This window comes from Trichechus manatus, unplaced genomic scaffold, assembly GCF_000243295.1.
Source record: "Trichechus manatus latirostris isolate Lorelei unplaced genomic scaffold, TriManLat1.0 scaffold00118, whole genome shotgun sequence".
In the NCBI taxonomy this organism is placed as follows: Eukaryota; Metazoa; Chordata; class Mammalia; order Sirenia; family Trichechidae; genus Trichechus; species Trichechus manatus.
The window spans coordinates 3,954,293-3,960,292 of record NW_004444054.1 but is presented as its reverse complement, the minus strand read 5'-3'; the positions used below and the strand labels follow the sequence as shown (position 1 = coordinate 3,960,292).

The window sequence follows — 6,000 nt, the reverse complement described above, 5'->3', positions numbered from 1 at the left end:
ATATATATATCATCTCATGTAGTTCTCATCTGATGGGTGAGGAAATGAGGCTTCAAACAGGTCAAGTGACTTGCCAGGATCTGCCAAGTCCCGCAGGGGCAAGACCTTGAGAGCAACAGCCCCATGCTCCACCACTTGCCATACTTGTTAAGTGTGACATTTGATTCCTGAGGAATGCCTTATGAAAATCACTTTTCCAGATACACGTGGACAACTGCACAATTGAAGTTCTTTCTATTCTTGACGGTGGCAGACACAGATGCTAAAAATGCACTTTAAGTTCTTATCACATAGTCAGAGAACTTCTTTTGGGCGCTCATATCTCTATAACAGCTGCAACATTTGCTAAGATCCTGTTTGACAAGGAGGCTCTCTTCCCCAGTCTGGGGCTTCTGTAGGTGGCAGTGGCTGTGTGCAAAAGTGGGGCTAAGCCTGGGGTAGCAACCACCAAAAGGAGGTAGCTAAAGCTGCTGACGTAGGGAAGACCAAGCTTGAATTTTTTTGACCAAAATCCTGAATCTGTGATTATAGAGGTTTCCTGTACTTCTAGATGTGAAGTCTCCAACATTGAAATAGGCAGCTCTACTAAAGTTTATTCATAATCCTGTTGCTTGGAATCAATTTTCCTATTACATAAAGCCTATTATAAGAATACTTATGGCCCCAGACTAGCCACAGGAATCTACTTTTTTGTACTTATACTCAAGTATACTACATTTGCAATAATATAATAAAAAAACAATACTCTTCTAACCAGAGAGATTTTCAGCATTGGGTGAGTTAAAGACTTGTGAACTGACCTGAACACTTAAATCACCAATTTGAGTTTTCCTTTCTTTTCCTATAAAAAAGAACACACTTGACGGTACACGATGAAGAGAACGGGCCCAACATTGCCTCTCCTTCCCGTTTGGAGTACTGAAGGGAGTGATGTGTGTGTGTGTGGGCTGCGGAGCATGGGGGGGCTGGAGGGGACACGGGGGTTCAGTGAGTGGAAGGACTTGGCAAGAAGAGGAAGAAGGCGCAGTGTGAGGAGAAGAGGCGAGGAGAGTGGACGAGGCGAGTAGTTTCTCATGCATCTCCCAGGCCCAGACACCCACATCCTCCTCCCTCAAACAGCCTCAGGGAAAGGCCAACCCAGCCGAAAGGGAACAGGGAACCCCAGGAACATTTCTCAGAAGCTGGAGTTCTAGCCAGTGTGTTTTTCAAACTGAGGTGGTGTGATCCGTATCAGTAGTGGGCCATGAACACTTAATGGGTGAAGACTTGGATTAAAAAAACTCATGGAGGAAGAGTATTCTCTCCATAAAATTTTACTTCAGTTCTATATATTTACATGTATGCATGTGGTGGGCTGTACTTCTTACTATGGGTTGTGGTCACAAACATTTGACCAGAGTGTTCTCTGAGGGCATGGTCTGTGTCTGTGGTAAGGACAGCAAGCATGAGGCGAGACTAGACTGTGAGGTGCATGCATGTGGGTTCAAGCTTTACTTCCCAGATTGGATGGATGGCCATGGAAAGAATGGTAGGGATCTTCTAGTTTCATTTCTCACCCGAGGCAAGAACCCCCTTTTTCAGAATATCAGCGTTGGCTGAACAGTCTTCTCTCACTGCCCAAAACTGCTGCAGGGCATGAGAAGGCTGCTCTATTTAAATTGATGCTCTTCCTCAAAAGGAGCAGAAATTGGCCTCTCAGTAACTGCCACCTCTGGGACTTCAAAGGTCCTCATTTTGCTCTTTGAAATAATACAAAACAACCCTAGGCCCTTTCTACATGAAGTACTTTAGCGTTTGAAGGTCACACTCCTTCCTCCCCTTAATCTCTCAGCTTCTTCAGGCCAATCTTCTCCTCCCTTTCTGGGCTTATTCCAGGCCCACCTGGATGCCATACATCCCACCACCTTTGTAGTGTTACTTCATCTACCTTGAAGCTCTCCCCTTTGCTCTTGGCCTGATGAACTCCTCTTCATCCACCAGTCTCAGAGCACTCACCACTTTCCCTGGGAAGACTTCTCATGTCTCCCAGACTAATAGGAATCCCCAGGTTAGAAGCCCTTGTGGCACCATTTACCTCTCTGCTCTGCATTTATTACAGCTGTGATTTTTACACGTATTTGTAGAATTCAGGGCTTCTACCCACCCGCTGTATTGTAAACTCTATGAGTATGAGGGCCATGGCTACTTTTGTTCATTACTGTGCTTCAGTATTCAGTACTTTCCAATCCCATCCCTTTCCTTTAAATGCTCTCTCATTTATGAATGGCATCTCAAAATATGGTACCCAGAATTGAGTACAATACCACTGGCACGGTCTGAATAGGGCAAAAGGCAGGGAAACTACTGCCTTCCTATAGTCTCAATCCTGAACTTCAATTATTACAGCAGAAGAGGGCTTTGTTAGTGTGCACACACACGTGTGTATACGAATGCGTGCTTGCTCTTGTGTATGTGGCTACATCATACTGGTGGTGGCTCTTGTTAAGTTGGGGCCTGCTAAAAACTCCTAGGTATTTTCACATAAAGGTGGCCGGTTAGCCTAAGCATGGTGACGATTGTGAGGATGGTGGAGGACCAGGCAGTGTTTCGTTCTGTTGTACAGAAGGTCACTACGGGTCGGAACCAACTCGACGGCACCTAACAACGACATTTTCACATAAAAATGCTCTCCAGTCAAGTCTCTCAAATCTTACCCTGTAAGTTTCTGTTTGATCTTCTAGATACAGAGCTACACACATCTGTTAAATTTCATCTGACAGTTTTCTAACCAACCAAAAGCATTTTGAATTTTATTATTGTTGTTTACTATGTTAGTAATTTCCCTCAAACTTGTATCATCCCCAAATTTGATTAGCAAACCTCTATAATTCCATTCAAGTTATCATTGATGAAAATGTCAAAAATAGGGCAAGATCAATGATGGAGCCCAGAACTCACCAGAAACCTCTCTTTGTAGTAAAGTGGTTAATCAATATTTTTTAGAGATTTTTAACCAGTTTCCAACCCACTTTATATTATTTTCCATTGCACGTCACCAACGTATCTCGTGAAGTAATGTGATGTCAAATGTCTTGGTGACAATGGTGTTAACAGAATTAGTTTGGTGCCTTCAGACCACAATATGCTTTTTAATGCTCATAAGTCATCTGTTTGAGAATCTTTTAGGCTTCTGCCAAACATGAAACATCAATTTTGCCATCAAATTCTCAGAATTCACACTTTTCCATTTTCTTGGTGGGCATTTCCAAACTGAGTACTACTCCCCTTCCTTTCTCTATGCCCAATCGGTGGATACAGTGAGAGATGTTAGAGGACTTGTGCTGGATATGTGTCAACAAGGAAGAAAAAAACCTCACCAATCTATTCTTACTAGGTTATTTCTAATCTTGGATTGAAATAACCCTTTTATGAGGTTTATTCCAATTATTTCCAGATGAGTGCCCATTTCTCTAGGGGAGATAATTTATGCTCATCAGGAGTTGGTTAGCTCCACTTTTCTTTCTGTCTGCTATCCACGAACATGACACCAAGGACGCCAAACACGCTGGCCACTCTTAATTCCTTTAAACAGCATGGAAAATGCTACATTTACTATCCGTAACATTTGGTCATCCTGAGTATCTCAGGCATAGCTAAAGACTGGCTTCTTCTTTCTACCTGGCCAGCAGGAAGAAACCTAGTTGTTGTCCAGAATTGGTAGTTTGGGGGTTTGGAAAATCATGATTGATAATTTGGAGCTGATGAAGTACAAACCTAGACTCAGTGCTGGTATCAGGTAGGGGTGTCAGGCCCCACCTTCCATCTGGTACTGCGGTTTCCCTTCCACTGTCTATGAATTTGGTTTGTAATGCAGAAGATGCTGATGATGGGCTAGTTCCACGTAGGCAATCAAGGCAGAAGCAGCAGCATGAACTGCAGTGAACACCCAGGGCCATGCAGTACTCCTCCCCGCCCCTGAGAGGGGAAAATCACTCAGACCTGGACCGCTTTCTCTGCACGGGTGACTTCCTTCTGAGTGCACACCCTCTCTCAAACATGGACAGCCACATGTGCACTGTCACTGGCTTTGGTAACTGAGCCAGGCTTTTCACAGGTCTTTGCTGAAGACAGTGTTTGCTACTGCAAACTTGCAGAAGGCTGGCTGTTTATCTTTTTAAAAGTTGGCAATCATGCTCCTTTAGCCCAAACTGGTTTCCGAGCTTTCCGTATTTTTTTAGGGGTGAGAAGACAAGTGTGATTAGTTAGTTTTCACAGCTGATCCACTTTTATCAGATAAGAAACTCTACTAAGCAGAAATAGTGTTAACACAGTTCTTTAAAAAAAAAAAAGATTACACTAAGAAAGGGTGCACTAGAGTTCAAAATTGTAAAGACCCATGAAAAAAATGAAATTGCATGTTTCTCTTCTAACTCACTGGTTGTACCAATTTGGGTGTGTGGATAATAATCAGCCAGCGAGATCAGGAAAGTAAAGAGAAGTCAAAAGATAACAGTCCCCACCCTTAGAGGCCGGCCGACTGGACTGAGACAACTGTCACCAGCCTGCTGGCTATCCGCTATTGCTCTCCTTTCTTCGGGTAGTTACTCCGGTTCACTGGAGCAAAACCTAGCAACACAGCAACAGATATTTATGGCTCTCTTTGGTGGCTACTAAAAAATTCCTGCTTTTGACCTTAATATTTATCTGCTCGGAAAGGCCCAACTTGCCCCATCTTAGTGTATTTCGTTCGTGTCTCTAGTGTGAAAGGCCTAACACGAGTCATGAAATCCTGTACTCAAACGGCAGAGAGAGAAAACTGAGGCCTCCGCCGATGTGCTGTCAGGTGAGCAAAATACAGACAGGGCAGCAGCAGTTCAGAATCCTTAAAATAAAAATAAAGGAGAGGCTGGCAGCCATTTCTGATCTGACTGAAGTACAGGAAAATCAGCACAGCAATCCTTGCTGCAGTGGGGACCCCTTCAGACGACAGAGAGCTCGTGTGCACTGTATGATCTTAGGCTTGGGATGAAGGCATCCAGCTCTCAGTTTTCTCACAGTCTTGAAGATAAGAGATATGTACGTGAAAGGCCTGGAATGGTGACTGGCACATAATATGTGTTCAATATACATTACCTCTTATAATAATTATTATTCTACTTAAATGTGATTGGAGCCCTGGTGGCGCAGTGCTTAAGTGTTTGGCTGCTAACCCAGAGGTCAGCAGCTGGAATCCACCAGCCGCTCCTTAGAAACCCTATGGGGTAGTTCTACTCTGTGCTATAGGGTTGCTACGAGTTGGAATCGACTCAGTGGCAATGGGTTTGATTTTGTTTTTAATGTGATTGGGTTATGTGCATGAAAATCCTTCTCTGAACAGTTCAGAGATTTCAACAATGGGACAAAGCTACCCTCACTCTAATGCCTTTAAAATCTTGGAGTTTTGTTTCCGGTATTCACTTTGGCATGTTTTCTACATCTCTAGCTTTATAACGTTTGTTGGTGAAAGAACTGATGTGTCTTTTGCAATGATCAAATACAGAATCCTTTTCAGAGAGGGCCTCTGCTGGCACAGAAAGCCGGAAGGAGAGTTTTGGATTAGAGAAGCCACCACCTCTGGAACTGCAGTCACTGCCATCGTGGAGAAACCCCTCCCCGCACTCCCCCCCCACCCCCCCCGACCCCCGGTCACAGGAAACCCAATTACACATTGGCTCCACAGCTGAATACACGTACCCACAGCCATGGCTACATAGAGCCACAACTAAAAACAAACTGAAGAGCGACTTTTCCTACATACTTTTAATGTTTAAATGACATAAACAAGAACTGGCCTATGAAAACTAACGTGGTGGGACCAAATGAAGTCAGAAAGATAGGAAAGGTATTTTTTTGAAAAGGCGAGGATAAAATTCTAACAAAAAGCACAGACTAAAGACTCTTAGAAATACTTTATATCTTTATAAATGCTAGCAAATACTCAATTCTGCTGATTATATAAATAATGGTACTTAGACATACTCG

General features: G+C 43.5%; 1 protein-coding gene across 2 annotated transcripts in view; it reads right to left on the bottom strand.

Moving 5' to 3' along the window:
* UBAC2 (UBA domain containing 2) overlaps positions 1-6,000 on the bottom strand; it is a 239,994-nt gene that overhangs the window by 1,714 nt on the left and 232,280 nt on the right. The gene's annotated exons all lie outside the window — the stretch shown is intronic.